At 41.1% G+C, this 17,709-nt stretch overlaps 4 non-coding genes across 4 annotated transcripts; all 4 read left to right on the forward strand.

Moving 5' to 3' along the window:
• Window positions 1-15,795: 15,795 nt before the first annotated feature.
• Window positions 15,796-15,877, forward strand: trnas-aga (transfer RNA serine (anticodon AGA)). The gene has a single exon. It is a non-coding gene; the product is annotated as a tRNA-Ser (tRNA).
• Window positions 15,878-16,414: 537 nt separating this feature from the next.
• trnas-aga (transfer RNA serine (anticodon AGA)) lies at window positions 16,415-16,496 on the forward strand. Its single transcript has one exon. It is a non-coding gene; the product is annotated as a tRNA-Ser (tRNA).
• A 312-nt stretch (window positions 16,497-16,808) lies between these two features.
• trnas-aga (transfer RNA serine (anticodon AGA)) lies at window positions 16,809-16,890 on the forward strand. The gene has a single exon. It is a non-coding gene; the product is annotated as a tRNA-Ser (tRNA).
• Window positions 16,891-17,350: 460 nt separating this feature from the next.
• On the forward strand, window positions 17,351-17,432 carry trnas-aga (transfer RNA serine (anticodon AGA)). Its single transcript has one exon. It is a non-coding gene; the product is annotated as a tRNA-Ser (tRNA).
• The last annotated feature ends 277 nt before the right edge of the window (window positions 17,433-17,709 follow it).

Here is a 17,709-nt window from a genome sequence, read left to right on the forward strand (position 1 = left end):
CATCTTCAAGGACCCTCGCTTTTCCCCCCCCTGGAGATGCTGATGCCCTTCTGAAGTGATATTTTCATACATTTGTGGATGACAGATCCCTTGCATTTCATGGCAGGGCTTTAATCTCTCTCATCCATCCCAGATGCCCAGGTCTACACAGAGGAGCCCATCCGCGACCACTCGCTTCATCTCCTTTGAATGACCAATGACTTTCCTTTCTGCCGTATAACAATTTCAAACGTGCAGTGAAAGGGTAATACACTCACGGCTCTTTTTTTCTTTAACCATCGTCGGTGGGATTTAAGTCGGAGATCTTCACAGATGGTATTTTGAAGGCCCGGTTACAAAATTAGTACCGCAGACTTTTTGTCGGAGCCCTTCGAACCTGCTCCCAGTAATAAATGCATCTGAAGTAAGAAGTTGCCATTTATAAGATGATTACAGACACCTATGCTCGAGGGAGGGCTCAGCAAAGGTCAGGCCCAGCGAATCACGAGGCTTCCAACAGCCTGCCCTGGATCTGCAGGATATTACCAGCTAATGCATCAAAGCGGATGAAGTGTCAAACGGCTGGTTTGTCCCTGCGGACACTGCATTTATCACAGTTATTGAGATTGGCTGGATGGCAAATAGAGAGTCGTGTATAAAAAACAACACATAAGAATAAAATATCATGTGGAAATACTTTTATTTTACAGGTTATTTAACTCAACAGTGAGTCTAAACAAATTCAGGGTGACGCTTAAACCGTTATCCAATATACAGTAGATGCTACTGTTTAGAATTTCATTCACTGAATTGGTTTAGCCAGCACAACGTCTCTATGACTGCAGCGAGCACGCCGCAGTATACGGTGTAAATCACCGCAGAGGAAAAAGGAGACAGTCTGTCCTGCTGTTATTGCATTTATAAGGCTTTTTATTCAGCTCACTGCGGGGCTGTTAAGGCAAATGCAATGCTAACAAAACTATCTTGGCACTGATGGAATTATACAAGCAAAGGTCACTACATAAACCATTTCTAAAATACGTTTTCCCATTACATGCAGGTGTTGAAACGTGCACCTGCTGTGTGTGCTCTGGCATGCGTGTCTTCCACTGAGGTCTCTATTCTCTGTGTCCAGTGGAGTAGGAGAAAGGCAACAGCACCGTCTGGGTTTTACTAGAACGAGATTTGCAGCAAAGGAACTCATCCATCAGCTACGCATGTGGAAAGCAAGGGGATGAGGAGGAGGAAGATGAAGAGAGACAGTCGGTCGGAGAGGGGGCAGACGAACCGTTTGAAGGGACCCTCACAGTGCAGCATTACCGGCGGGCCATTTCCACACTTTCTGACACGTTCAGACTTCAGAATGGTGCAGACATGAACCTTTGAAGCTTGGACCACATCCAGTGTGAATCAATTTCAGGAAATGTTGGAAATCTTACCAGAAACAGTTGATAAAATGTTGGTGATGATCCAGAAGAGATCATGTATTCTGACATTTTCGGTAACATTGCAGTCAATGGAGCTTCAAACTTTGTTCCTCAATATATTGTTTGATTCTAGCAGAACATCCTCTCTGTTTCATCAGTATTTTCAGGTTCTCCCGTTCTACGTGTCGACCCGTATTCCCTAGTTTGATATCTTGTTCCTCTGCCTCTATGCAGTGGGTATTTCCTGTTTGTCCTTTGATATCGTTGTTTTGTTTGGCTGTGATTTTGCATTTGTTTTCCTTAGATGACCAGCCTGACCTCCTTTGGTGTTATATTGTTTAGGTTTTTTTGTTTAGACAGTGTTTTTAGGTGCCTGATCATCATCTATTATTATCTTATCTTATATATAAAGTATTTTCATTGTTTGATTTTAATAAAACAAAAACTATTCTTGAGTTTGCCTGCTCCGCATTCTTGGGTCCAAATCATTGGTCGGCTCATAACACTCATTTACGGACTCACTTTTCATGGTTGGTGTATAAAGATACCAAGAACAATCTAGAACCTTTTGATGATGATCCAGATCACCATGTGGACGGTGTATATCTAATTGAGGGGAATGAGCTGCTTGGCGGAGGCGGAGACCAGTGGTTTGTTTCTTTAATAATGAGTGTTGTCAGTAACTGCAGTTAAGTGGAGACTAGATTATCTTTCATTTACCATAAACAATGATGTACTGAAGGTTTATTGTCGGCCTGCTGCTCAGCTGGTCTCCATAGAGGTCACATGGGCATGCAGCAGCCTTTCATGGGTGAAGAAGTGCTACGAGCTCCAGGGCAACTCAGGGGACAACAAGATAATTGCTTGTCCTTGTGTTCTTGTGTCTTTGTTTTGTATCCTTTCACGCCACAGTTTACAAGTTTGTTGTTCCTGAGCTGGAAAAAGGAGCAAATATATGTTCCCCCAAGGAAACATTTGGACAATGTCGGCTTAGCATTACGTCTTTGGGTGTTTAGCAAATATTGGAAGAATAAGTTCCTTCTCCTGATATACATTATATATGTGGTGTCAGACAGCAATTTCCCTCAAAGCAGACCAGAACTGCAAAAGCACATACATAAATGCAAAAATTCACATTTAACATTAAGGCCTAACAACTCTCTCAGTGGAGACGTTTGCTCTGCTCCTGAGTCCATCGGGCATCAGAGTCCTGGCACCGTTGTGGTATCATCTCGTGTGTGTGTGTGTGTGTGTATGTGTATGTGTGTCTTCCATGTGCAACCTCCTAACCGAACCACAGGGCGTAGAGATTACTTCCTTGGGGGGCTGGTGAAGGTGCTTCCGACCAGCTAACATTTCTGCCAGCCTCTGATAGAGCCCAGAGTGTTGAATTATTCATGCAGGTGTTATAGGGTCAGGTTGCCATTTTCACAGGAGAAACTAGCTCCCAGATGAATTACGCCTGTTTATGCCTGCAAGTGAATATAGTGGTAGGAAACGTGGGGTTTTGGTTCCTCTTCACACCAAGTAGCTGCCCGATCTCTCTCAGTTCACATGTTAAGAGCTCCTGCATCTCTGCAGCTGCTGTAACTGGAGATATAACCTCTAAAATCGAATCAGCCTGATTCAGCTAGTCAGAAACATTTCATACAAGGTTGTCTCTTTTTCTGTGTAAATCCTCTAAATCAAATAGCAATGAGAAAAGCACTAGGAGAGCGCAGACCTCCGCCAAGCACCTCAGTCCCTATACGTTGTGATTTACACCCAAAATTACTGTCCTACATTTATTTTAGACTTTTAGATTACTAAACCATAAAAACAAACCTTTAGCATTTGGTTTCACATTGATATCATTATTAGTTTAGAAGTTATTCACAAACAGCACACTTTCAGTAATGGCGGATTCTTCTGGTTCTAGATTCAGAGCTTTTGAAGATATAACAAATCTGTTTTCCCACCACTAATTCCAGTGTCTTGGTAAAGGCGAGCAAAAACAGAAGCTCCTTTGTGGAGGTAATCAGAGAAATATTATTGAAAATGTCAAAAAACAAAATCTCTTTCTTGTGAAAATTTAGCCCGATTTCAACTGGATCTGTTTTCTCAGGTATTAAAGATAGAACTAGGGAATACGGGACAACACATAGAACGGGAGAGCCTGAAAATACTGAGAGAACAGAGAGGATGTTCTGGCAGAGAACTGTCCAGAGAGGCAGGAGCTGATCAGCTGAGATGTGTGACAGGTGCGTCTCGTTCAGTTCAACAAAGCCTCCGCAGCTGTGCAGGAGCAGAAATCAACCTGCAGCAAAAGTCACCATAGCAACCCTCACAAATGGAGTTTTAATGTTAACATTGAATATTTTTTCCTGACCTCATTCTGGATCAAATCCAGAAGACATTTTGAATGATAGTGAATATTGGAAAACTTCATTGTTGAGTTGTGTTGTTCTACAATGTTACGGTAAGATTAAAAATTGGGCTCGGATTTAAAGACGTTCACTTGAATTTGATTAGTTCTTGTACTGCAACAGCTTTTTTATTTATATCATGTCTTCTCGCCTCATGCAGCCACAACGCAGATTCCAACTGTAGGGCTGCAATAAGTTATCTGTAGATACCGTCAGAGGCCAGTTTGGCTTCATATTTCTTCCCGTTTCCTTCCCATTTATCTCAGCAGACACAACAAATCCCGTTCAGTGGTTTGTCTCTTACCCTCGGCTGTGGCTCTCTGTCATTTATGACTGCGCCGGCTTATGTTGTCGCAGTCTGCCATTTGTCTCCACAGATGTTGACGTGAAACATCGCAGACTGTCTTGTCAACACTGCGAGTCCTGTCTCTCATCACTTTGTAGCTGACAGATAAAAGAATTCCTGCTGAACATTCTTCTGCTTGGATTAAAATAAGGATTTAATTATGAAATGTAATTTGAGCCTGTTTATATCATACTGCTGTGGATTGTGTATACAAATACACACATTTAGCACAGTAATGGTTTTAATCCGAACTTGCACTTATTAAGAAGTGAAAGTAGTATGAGTTGATTCAAAATATCTTATAATCCCCCAACACAGGCACTATCTCTTTTGTTGGCTAGCAACAAGCTACCGCCCAATCTACCAAAATGCCTACATTTGTACCTGTAAAATCTTCCTTTGAGCTTTAGAAGCTTGTGTCTGAGTTATTGTTCACTTGGACAAAAAAAGGATAGCGTGTTACTGAAATTGGAGGACAAAAGATGCTGAAGAGAAAAGTAGTTATTGGCTTTCAAAAGACAAAGGTTTCATTGTGTGCTTGTGTATTGACGACATTCCTTCTTCTTGCCTTTTCTTTTTTTTGTCACAATAAAAAGAAAAGCAAGCTGTTATTGATTGTGCAGCTTTCTTCTATCTGTTCTTTCAACATATTATTGTCAGGCTGTCATCAGTGTTGTCGTTTCAAACATTTGTTCATGTAGTACACCAGAGGAAAGAGACAGAAGATGTTAATCAATAAAAAAAAACAACAAACAGCCAAACTAACATGATAGAGTCACCATTGCACTCAGAGTTAATGAAATTAGCCACGTCTTGTGCAAGGTCATTGCTGCCAGCTGCTACTCCAGGGAAAACACCTTTTCCACCTTTCAAGCTACGAGTCGTTAGCATCAGGGATAGAAATACTTAAATAAAGACTCCTGCATTTTGGATTCATATGTCACGTCTGAAGATTAATAAGTAATATCTGGGGTGTCTTGGTATGCAAATAGAGCAAACATGCCTCTGAGCCAAACTGGTGCATTCCTATCTCATGAGCAGAGCCAAATTAGCATGCTGGAACACTAGTGCTTGTTGCCCCTCTCCTAGGATCAAGTGCTTGGCTCCACTTGTGGGCAAAATACTACCAGCCAGCTGCTCACTAGACGTCAAATAAGAAGCAGCGCAGCGGAGAGTTGGAGCGTATGCAGCCGTTTGGGCATTCAAGGTCTGGTCTCAGACCTGTAAAAAACATTTTAAAAAGCAATTTCATCTTTGAAGAAAGGTTGTAAAGATATTGTAAAGTCAAATGGAGTACTTGATAGCGTATTAACTGTTTCAAATTGCATGTTTTTTTTGCTTGTAGTTTTTTTTTCTGAATATCCTTTGATAAACTTCATTCAATTCAATTCCATAAAGTCCACGTCTGCATTTTTGTTTCCTCTCATTCACAGAAGATTTTCCCATTTTTCCAAAGTGAGTTGCTCATTGGTCTGATCCATCTACTAATCCAGATCACCGGATCATTACTGCTTCTGCCAATATGTATATATATATATTAAGCTGTTTATCTGTTGACAGGATGGTTTCTCAGAATTATTATATAAGAATGACACAAAGAATTCCTTCAATTTTGAAAGGATAAGTTCTGAGACACAAAATAATGTTTGTTTGGATCCAATAATTTTGCAGCTTTGTTTATTATTGTGATCAACTTATTGCCATCCGAGCAATATTTTTAATACTGTATTTTAATTATTTATCTGTCTCTTTCTTCTCTGTTGAATCCCATCATTGGAATAGCATCAAATTAAAACCAAAATTACATCGTAATTTATCTTACCAAAATTTAATACATGACAAATAGTGATTAAAAATGTATAAAGATTTGTCCAAATGGTAGAAAGAATGAACTATTTATATTTTTAAATCAATAAATGGGTAAAAAGGCAGAAGAAGTGACTTGACAAATTAAATTTACATCAATACCCCAGTAAAAGTACTTATAAAATGTATTTTTAATTGGGAATAACCAGTCTGATATCCTTGTAATCAAGGAACTGAAGGAACGCTTCTAAACATTACTTCTTTACTTCTACTGTCTTTGTGTCTCTCACACTGAACCCCTGAGCTCCCTCCAACATAAAAAAGCACCACCATAAGTTGTGTCCCAGCCTTCATTTCATTTTTAAGCAAGTACATCCGAACAATAGTACTTCTGAGTATATGAGTCGAATACTCATGCTGATATTGCGGCATATGCCACCTTGAGTGTCTCTCCAATGAGGTGTGCAGTGGTGTTACCTTTGACCTGCAGACCGATGTGTGAAATGATGGCAGGTCCATTACTTTGGCCAGTCTTCTTGCAAAGTCACCTCAACAGTTGCTTCCATTTGTACATCTTTTCATTTTCCACCGTGACGTTAATGCAAAGCTAATTGCACGTGTAGTGTGAGAAAAACAAGCAAACAGCCTTTGAGGAAAGGTTATGGTTAGAAGCTAAACTGTCATAATTAAGTCATTAATCTGACGAGATGTAACACGTTCCTCCCATAAAGCACTGGGTAGGTGCCGTTTGTGCCTGCCTGCTGCTTTAGTGTCCTCTTCTTCAGTTGATTTACATTGTGCTTGTATGAGTGTGTGTGTGTGTGTGTGTGTGTGTGCGCGTGTGGGTGGAGATTATTGTACCATTAACTATAACTCACCGGGTTAGATGGTTTTTGTATGTCTGCAACAAAGACAGGAGGTTAAAACGTCTCTTATTTGCATCATTGTCATCTTGCATCATTATTAGAGAATGCTGGTGTAGCCCCTGTATTTATGATGTGCAGCGCTGTCTCTGCTTTCTATGTTTCCGTGTTCATTACGTTGCATGACAGAGCAGTCTTCTGTCCTGTCGTAATGAGCTCTTTTTGAAAACTTCAACTGTTCAGAACGTGACAGTGTGCATATATTAGAGTATTGTGACGACCCTGCGGATGCACTTTGTGTCGCTGATTGTTCTCTGGAGTGCCTGCAGGTGAGGGCCGTCAACGGTGACATGGCGCACCTGGGCAGCCTGGCTCAACTGCTTAATTAAGGTGGCTGCCTGCACCTGTCGCTTTCTTGCTCTTCCGCCATGTGGCTGGCTGGGAACTCCAGTTCACCTTATCGTTTGGATCTTTTACCTTTTATGTTCATTTGGTGAATAGTTGCAATAAAGGGTTAACGCTTCAGCCGCCACAGTAATTACAATAAAATATTCAGTTTTGATATCACTTTTTTATAAGGTTGTAACTTAAAAAATTGTTAGAGATAAAGCCATACTGTAAATGAGAAACATCGTAAGTATGAACCAAAGTTTGTGATGTGAATAAATTAACACATCTAATAATGTGGAAAAGTTCCATTCAAATGCAATCATCACGCAGGAAGAAAGATAATCGATACACAATCAAAGCAAAACCAAAAAGCCACCCCTTCGTCTTGTCATGGACATGCACAAACCGAAAAAAATAAATACCTATGGAGCTGTCCAGTGCTGATCCTGATCCATAGGTAACCGGCTCCATATGGCGCTCAGGATCAGGATTTTATTGCTTACCTCTGTCACTGCATTCTGGGGTCCATCAGATAAATCATTCCAGTTTGTGTCACTAAGATCTGCTCACATTTCTATAAAAACTTTTTTATTTCATTCATTTATCATCAATTAAGCCACTTAATATGGAAAAAGATAGGGAGACGGCGCTTGCATTGCTTCACACCATCCATCTGAGCTGCAGCCTGAGATCTCACCTCCGTTCTGAGCGTTACTTTGCTTTATCTTTCTGTCTGTCATCTTGAACTGATGGCCTTCAGATGCACAATGGTCATACGATGTTGTTCTTCCTCTCAACATGCAGCCTTGCACAGTAGCCATAGAGCCACTGCAATGTTAATTTTCTGCATTGTCTAATGTTATCTTTCAAATTATTTCATCCAGGAAGGTCTTCACGGTAGGGGGTTAGAAACATCACAATTTAGTGCTTATGTTTATTTATTTATTTATCAGTGTCCAACTATTTGCTCCGTTTAGATTTCAGTGTGTTTTCGCCACACACTGCATCACAGTAAATAAATAGATTTGATATTTAAAATACATTTAACTTAAAGCGTGGGGGCGCTCAGTCCTCAATCCGTTGTTACAGATCATCTGTTGAAGTGTTACTTCACCTCAGCAGACAATCTACAACAAAAAACAAACAGCCGATCACTGAATATTTCATGTCAGACTTCTGACGGTGAGAGATCCTCCTCATGCTTTCCTTTTGTATTTACCGATATCTCTACGCAGCGGATTCCTTTGATGGAGCACTAACCTCTCTGGAAGACATGCCAGGAAAAGACACACCTGGGTTATCAAAGAAGACCGGTGTTTGCTCACGATACGCATGCAGAACACACACAGCTTTGTGGTTTCTCTTTTGCAAGTGTGAGTAATGCTCTGGTCTAGCATGCAGGATTTAATAGCAATGCAGGATGCTTCTTGTATTAAAAGTTTGCAAAAGAGTCAGAGCATTTTTTGCATTTATGTGAAATTGTTTACACTGCATTATAAATCACTTTAAATCTATTTATTATAAACTTACTTCATGCTGCATATTGTTCCAGTCCTCTGAAACCAGAAAGGTATTTTCAAAGGATCTAACAATGTAATCTATTTTGTATCACTGTCTATTCTAACATTAATATGATGGCCTTTATAAAAGCTCCAGTAAACTTGTTTACATTGATTTAATGTTTAACACTCGATAAACATTCTTCCAGGAAGACAATCTGAGAGATTTGTAGAGAGATTTATAGAGAGATTTTTCCATAGGCAGCCTTAAAATTCAAGTTCTGGAGACGACTGTGTAGTTGTGTGTGAGCGACCTCAGTTTGGGTCCCAGCTGACGTGAGGGGGCCAACTGAGACAAAGAGTCAAGGCCTCTAGCAGCATAGCTAGCGGTAGATGGCCTTCCTGCAGCCGTGCACCAAGATATGAACCGGAAACATCAAAGCTTGTTTGTCAAAAAAATCCATCAAAAGAGACACCAAGAAAAACACTCTGTTATCCCTTTCTTGGACTCACATATGGACATATCAAATATTTGTATTTTATAATATTCATGGATGTTTGAAAGATTTATTTGCCATAATTATCATTTTTCTATAATTAGATTACATACACTTTAAGTAAAAAAAATAATGCGAGTATTAAATCAAGCAGCTGAATATATACCATTTCATATTGGGTGCATTAAATCCATTTATACACTAAAATATGGCAGCATGAGTGTGACATTGATCAGCGTTTCTTTGTCACTGTGGTGCTGACCTCTGCACGCTCACCAGCGAGGGATTCCTCCATCAAATCCACTCCGTTTGTAAGCGAGCCACCTGGAGACGTTGCATCTCTACTGTCAAGAGCTGGTGATGAAGGGTGGTGGAGAGGAGGAGCTGCAGGCTTCAACTGACAGTGCTGGATGAAATACAAAGTCCAAAGCTCCAGAGGGTTTCCAGGCTTAGTGATGAGATTGCATCCTTCCATCTTCGTGAGCCCCTTCCCCCTTCAAGTGGTATTGGCCCACCACAGGGAGTCCTGAGTGAGGGAAGAGAGAGAAAGTGTAAAAGTGGCAGCTGTGTGGTCCCCAAATTTATTACACATCTGTCTTCTGTTTTAATTCCTAGAAGATACATTTTCCAAAGGTTCCGTCTTTGCATTTCTTTCCCTTCTTTCTTTTCTTGCCATTATATTGATCTATGATGACATTTATTGTCTCTCTCAGAGACAGAAAAAACCTGGACTGGGAGGATAGATGAACTCAAGTTTAAAGGAGACCATATAGCGCCCTGTCACAATAGAGGGATATTATTACACACAACTGTAAGCCTTGAATAATTGAGGTAAAAAGAAATGATAGAAGAAAGGAAAGTGCTACAAAGGGAATTTTTATTCTTCTTTTGTTTTTTTTTGCATCCAAACGTTGTCATGTTATAGCCTCCGGGGCCCTCGCTCAGCTTCAAATCCAATTTCCCGGAAAGTCTTAAGCTTTATGGGCCAAATGATCCAGGTGAGGCATTACTATACAGGAAGACAAGGAGAGGATGAAATGAAACATTATCACAAGGTTACAACACTGCTGGGCCCTCCACCCGGCGGCCGGCTCTGATGTTGGACATCAATCTGCGGGCCTGTGCAGCTTTTATGATAAAATGAATGATGATTCTTGATAATGGGCTGAGCGACTCTCAAGCTGTCATTGCTTCAAAGGTTGGTTTCTACTTGTGCTGTGTCACAGAAGGTCACCGGCGTGATGGATGCATTACGGCAGCTGCTATTATTTTCCATTCAGACCCTGAACACGGCAGGACCGGGATGAAGCCCCGGAGGGAGCCGTCGAGAACAAATGGGAGCAGTTGTGATTGTGATCATTATGATGATTTTTTTTATGTATATATATTGCTTATTTATATTTACACTATGTTACAAACATTTTTCCACACATTGTCCTGCTGTTGGAAAGATGCAATACATACCACAATAGCCATAAGGGAATAAAAAAAACATCCAACGCCTCTGGAATGAATATCATTATTAGACCTCACTGACGCTCCGAATCCTCTTCCAGAGCGGCATTAATGCCCCTGCTTGTGAAATGATAGGTATAACAATCACAAAGTTCTAACATGTAGATGTCTACATATTTTTGGTGACATAAATCATTAATTCTCTGCCTGCAGCTTTGGAGAGATTCTTATCTCAGCAGAAGATTAGTTTTTAAGTCCTCACTCTCCATGATCTACAGGAATAAAGACAAGTACGCTCCATTTACTCATTTAATGTTGAAATGCTCCACTTAATAGACTCCAACTCTAACATCTGGATACACATCCACACTTACAGTCAAACCAGCATGTGGGCAACCATAGACAGTAAGCTCAAAGCCTCTTCACACACACACAGAGAACACATTATTTGTGGCAGTAGAGGACATTTGGAGAACTGTTGCTGGCGTTGCTGAAGTGTTGCACTTCCTTCCATCCTAATAATTAGGTTGACGGGAACATCCCACACACTTAGTGCTTGGGTCTTCACTGACAGGCAGGAGAAAGGGAAGGGCATAGGGGAGACAAAGTGGGGGGGCAGAGGGAGGGAGATGGATTTACCTAATTGTGTGTTTGTGCATTTTTTCTGTATCAAACATAGCTGATGTAACGTGAAGACTTTGGTTTAGACGCAGAAGGAAAATGGTTCATATTCAGAAAGTAAATATATTTTTTACCATGATTTCACCATTACAGCTCTTTCTGTTGTATTTCTGTCTGCGCTGCTTTTCATTGTGAATAACTGGACAATCACAGTCAGCGAGAATGGAGCAAGATTCTAACTTTCAAAGATCAAAACCTTCAGCAGTAACAAGCAGGTTTTGTCATTCCAGCATTCTGTGTAGACATTCAACACTTATGCACAGAAAATGGGCAATTACAGCCTATTGGATTCTCCCCTCGACAGGTGCCTTAAAGCATGTCAGTGTGAGATGTACTGTGCTTTGTGTAAAGGGCTAGCCATTACTGTCATATTGTTGTCTGGCTACATGGAGAATGTATATGGGAAGTCAAACTTTTTCTGAAAGCAAGGTCGTTCTCATCCTCAGTGGAGGCTTCCAAAGGTGCGAAGTACATATAGTGAGTAGCACATGTTTAAATACAACTGTTTTATGAAGCTAATACAAAAATCTTTCTGATAAAAGACATCATATTTTATAAATGTGTGTTAATCTTCGAAATTAAAATGAGGACACAGTGTAAAAAGGGTTTATGAGGTTAGGAGTAAAGAAAGACATTGACGGTGATCTTTTAAGGCTGAAAAGCTTTGTTGCACTGACCTCTATGGGCTGAACGTGTGACTACTGCTGCCGTTTGTCAGTTCTATATCCTCATGTTATTGGTCAATCAAAAACACGCATTACTTGATTCCTTTTAGTTGTTAATTTTTTTCCCTTGTCAAAGCTTTGGCAAATTCATCACCTCCATTGTGGTGAGGTTCAGGGCGCTGAAGGAGCAGAGCACACAAAATGGGCAATAGATACATCTAAGAAGCAAGTTTGTACTGTTGCAGTTTGGTTTCCATTCTGCAAAAGTTAATCGTGTCTTGAAACAAGAATTTATTCCTTAAGTTTCCTTGAGAACTACAGTCATTTTTTTTTTGTTACATAAATAGATGTCTAATACGCTCCAGGCCTCAGATTACATTATAATTAGTTATGTGATCTGTGCCATCACCCTGTCTCATGTAGATTACAGATTATCATTATCATGCTCAGCTCTCTGAAAGTGTCAGATTCTTGTTTTCTTACTTCTCTTCTCTAATTCTCTCTCTCTCTCTCTCTCGCGCTCTCATCATACAATTAGCCGAAATGCAAAGGATTAATTCAGCATCATTGGTTTAAAGCAATTAACTGTTGTTCAGGTTAATCCCCAGCATAATGTCTCAAATCCAGAAATTGTCTATGGATAGAAATTGGATATGTGCAGCTCTACCCACACAGCTTTGTGTTGCCTGATAAATGAGGTTGAAAGAGGACTTTGAGGGGGGGGGAGAGTAGTTTCTCAAACTATTTGATGACTTAAATAATTAGGAGGTTTATCTTTGCATTTCAATGCCTCCCCAGTTGTGTTTTTGTGCAGTAGAGATAGTTAATCCACCACATTTAGTTGGGATAATTAAAATATGAATTATATTTATTCGAGCTAAAGCTATCCAATTTCCAAGTTATTGGCTATTAGAGTTTTAGCTTTTTGTTATTGCAATTCATCATGAGGAATTGTGTTATACATTGTAGTTAGTGCCTCATCTGCCTGATTTGCCACACTGAGATGAATTTTGTCACCGCTCATAGGAAAGTTAAATAATTTAAGATTAAGATGGTATTTAACATTTAAATGAATTCTTTATTCTCTCTGTAAGCTTCGTGAAGATTTATCTGTCATCACTGTCTGTGACATCAATGTATAAAGTAGTTTCTGCTTCAGTGGGATTTCATATTAGGGCTACCGGAACCCCCCCCCCCCCCCCCCCCGAATAATTTCATGTTGTTGTAATATATATGAACACCAGGGAGCGCCATGAGATCATTTATGAAAACGTTGGAGTTCTACCGAAATAAAAACAGTTTTTTATTTTCTTGAGGTTTTCCCACACTCCATTAGAGGTGGAGAATAAGAGCCAAAGACTACAGACATCAGTTGAACAGGCAGGTAACTGAGCTTGGGAGGGTCTAAGGCAGGGGTGGGCAAACTTTTTGACTCGCTGGCCACAATAGGTTCTAAAATTTGACAGAGGGGCCGGACCAAGAACAGATGGATGGAGTTTTTGTGTGAGCTAATATAAATGACACATGAAAGCTATTGCATGAAAGGATTTGGCCTTTTACAGGTAGCATTACAGAGAAAAGGTCAAATGAATGAGCTTTAATTATAATACAATTTTATTTAATGATATAATTTGGACAAGTTTGGCGGGCCGGATTAAAAAGACCAACGGGCCGCATATGGCCCCCGGGCCTGGGTTTGCCCATGCCTGGTCTAAGGTATTTTCAGGTGCTCTAGTCTACATCTCATCGTTTGTATTTCAGAGGCCTGCAATACAAACATGGTGTAAAGATTACAGCCCTGCCATAAAGCCTTACATTCTACTATCTGCTTGGACATGAGAACCTGCAGAGGCTGACTGCAAAGAGAGAGAAAACTGTGGGCCATTAATGCTTGTTTAACTACCAAGTTATTTTAGTTTATAGTCTAAATTTTATGGTATCGGCCATAAAAATAAACAATATCGGTTGATCCTTTCACCTGAGGACTGTCAAATTGGTTGATTTAGACTAGAGGGTCGGTGAGATGAGTCGCTGTGTGGCTCCTTTTGAAGCTCTGAACTGATTCCAACAGACCACAGATTATTTGATTTGACTCAGCAGGAATACACCTGGCTGTGTTGGTTGGGGATGTCAAGGACAGATGGAGTTTGGAAAACACACCATTGTTTGGTTTGTTTGCTTGCCAGAACTTCTTTCCATGATACGATTTGAAGTATCCCTCCTCCATCTCTTCTGGGTCAGTCTGCCACAGAGTACATGGTCAAGATGACCAGGGAGGAGTATGACGCTGCCTGCCTTCAAGAGGGCCGACACCCTGAGGTTGCGAATTCAAATAGAAGTCAAGGCTGGAATCTAAATTTGTCTTACAAACAATAGTGAAAAGGAAAAAGGAAATATAAGAGTAGTTATTTTGAGTTTCAACCTGGTCACTTGACAGAACTTATTCTGTCAAGGTTCTCATAGGCAAAGAACCTATTGTTTCAAGAGGAATGATCAACAGGAAGTTACAAATAATATCACAAATATTATAGATAGATAATGTAATCAATCAGAAGAAAGGTCCAAATACATGCGCACGCATCTACAGGTAGGGATCAGCACACACACAGTAATGGAGGAGGAGCAGGAAGGAATAACTTTCAGTTATTTACATCCTTCAGGGAATCGTTGGGCTAGGTCAACAAGGAAAGACTGGTATTTCCTGTTAGGTAGTGTACAATTACTCTCCCACAACTTGCACAATTCCACATTTAATTTGGTAGAATCCTGATTTAGTTCTTTTTGAGGTCCCGGATGCAGTACCTTCTTTATTATGGCAGAAATCAATACCCATATTAACTCCCCAGTTCTGCTTTTATTCAACAAACTCTTATCAAGGCTGCCAAACATAAAAGTATTTGTAAATTTCACCCCTCCCTCTAAAATAACCCTTTTTTTTCCTGGAAGGACTCTTTTGACACACGTTTGGACCAGCAAACGTACAACTAAAGCAGAAGTGGTTTGGTTGAATCATTGCTGCTCGGCATTTCCAGTTTGTAGTGAGCAGTAAAGCAGACGTTTACATTAAAGGATAACAGGCCCCTCTATAAAATGCATCCGTTTCTTCGGCCAAGATACCAGACACAAAATAAGCAATTCAATATATAATGAAAAGTAATCTAATCTGAGGGCATATCAACTCTACCAACCATTCAAAGTGACCTTTGACACTGTCTCACCTCATGATGGGGTCGTGTATTAGAAGCTGACCCCAACGCTTCCTCTTTTGTGGATCAAGGCAAAGGTCTTGATTCACATTTTGAATAAGTTACAAAATAATGAAATAATATCACTGACTGTGAGTGAGTGACTAAGATAGTTGTTTTTCTTGTTGAAATGTTTGACAAACATGCTGTGAATAATAACATTTCAATTCCTTGTAAATAGACATCTACGTTTTTTTTGTACCTCAACTGTATCTGTGTATTTATCTTGTATTGTAACGGTTGTTCTGTTCTGTGTTGCTGCCTCTTGGCCAGGTTGCCGTTGTAAAGGAGAATTGGTTCTCAGTCGGCTTTACCTGGATAAATAAAGGTCAAATAAAAAATAAAATAATGAACAGAAATAGAACTTTTGCTATTGTGCAATTCTAATACTTTCATTTAAAAATGGCAGGTATTCAGAGATTTTAAGGGAATTTCCATATTAGATGGCCTAACAGCATTTACAAAATAGACCCAGAAACAACGCATTTCAGAGGAAGGAGAGGATGTTGATCAGTGAACAAGGCCCAGAGGACAGAAGTTGTTGTGGCCGAGTGGTTAAGGCGATGGACTAGAAATCCATTGGGGTCTCCCCGCGCAGGTTCAAATCCTGCCGACAACGTCTGTATTTTTACATAATAATTTTCAAGGTCGCAATGTGAACCGAGGTTCACCGGTTCAAGTGCTCGACCAGACATAAATCCAGAATCTGGACTCGTCGCTGGAGAGGTGCCAGTTTCCCTGCAGAGCACTGCTCATGTCCCCTGAGCAAGGCACAGCACTGTCACCCAAGGGCTCAGCCCTTACCATGCATGTTACGGGCCCATATATATACACATGTGTGTACACAGACTCGTGAATTAAACATAGAAGCAGATACAACTGAACTCAGGACAGTACCATTGGAAAAAAAAGTCATTCTTTCATTTTGGGAACCGTTTTGCCCGTTTCCTGGTCGTAGGTCGTGCTGGAGCCTCTTCCAGCAGTCAACGAGCGAGAGGCGGGGCACACCCTGGACAAGCCGCCAGTCCATCGCAGGGCATTGTAGCATTGTTTCCATATTAGATGGCCTAACACCGTTTAAAAAATATACCCAGAAATAATGCATTTCAGAGGAAGGAGAGGATGTTGTTCAGTGAACAAGGTCCAGGGGTCAGAAGTTGTTGTGGCCGAGTGGTTAAGGCGATGGACTAGAAATCCATTGGGGTCTCCCCGCGCAGGCTCGAATCCTGCCGGCAACGTCTCCCTTTTTACATAATAATTTTCAAAGTCGGAATCGGAACCGAGTTTCACCGGTTCAAGTCCAAGACCAGACATAAATCCAGAATGTGGACTCGTCGCTGGAGAGGTGCCAGTTTCGTGCTGGAGCCTCTTCCAGCAGTCAACGAACGAGAGGCGGGGCACACCCTGGACAAGCCGCCAGTCCATCGCAGGGCATTGTAGGGAATTTCCATATTAGATGGCCTAACAGAATTAAAAAAATATACCCAGAAATAACGCATTTCAGAGGAAGGAGAGGATGTTGTTCAGTGAACAAGACCCACGGGTCAGAAGTTGTTGTGGCCGAGTGGTTAAGGCGATGGACTAGAAATCCGTTGGGGTCTCCCCGCGCAGGCTCGAATCCTGCCGACAACGTCTCCCTTTTTACATAATAATTTTCAAGGTCGCAATCGGAACCGAGTTTCACCGGTTCAAGTCCAAGACCAGACATAAATCCAGAATGTGGGCTCGTCGCTGGAGAGGTGCCAGTTTCCCTGCAGAGCACTGTCACCCAAGGGCTCAGCCCTTACCATGCATGTTACGGGTCCATATATGTACACATGTGTGTACACAGACTTGTGAGCTAAACATAGAAGCAGATTCAACTGAAATCAGTACAGTACCATTTGAAAAAAAAATAATTCTTTAATTTTGGGGCCTTTTCCTGGTCGTAGGTCGTGCTGGAGCCTATCCCAGCAGTCAACGAACGAAAGGCGGGACACACCCTGGACAAGCCGCCAGTCCATCGCAGGGCATTTACAAAATATACCCAGATATAATGCATTTCAGAGGAAGGAGAGGATGTTGTTCAGTGAACAAGATCCAGAGGTCAGAAGTTGTTGTGGCCGAGTGGTTAAGGCGGTGGACTAGAAATCCGTTGGGGTCTCCCCGCGCGGGCTCGAATCCTGCCGACAACGTCTCCCTTTTTACATAATAATTTTCAAGGTCGGAATCGGAACCGAGTTTCACCGGTTCAAGTCCAAGACCAGACATAAATCCAGAATGTGGACTCGTCGCTGGAGAGGTGACAGTTTCCCTGCAGAGCACTGCTGATGTCCCCTGAGCAAGGCACAGCACTGTCACCCAAGGGCTCAGCCCTTACCATGCATGTTACGGGCCCATATATATACACATGTGTGTACACAGACTCGTGAATTAAACATAGAAGCAGATACAACTGAACTCAGGACAGTA

The sequence above is a fragment of the Brachionichthys hirsutus genome, unplaced genomic scaffold, assembly GCF_040956055.1.
Source record: "Brachionichthys hirsutus isolate HB-005 unplaced genomic scaffold, CSIRO-AGI_Bhir_v1 contig_717, whole genome shotgun sequence".
Lineage (NCBI taxonomy): Eukaryota > Metazoa > Chordata > Actinopteri > Lophiiformes > Brachionichthyidae > Brachionichthys > Brachionichthys hirsutus.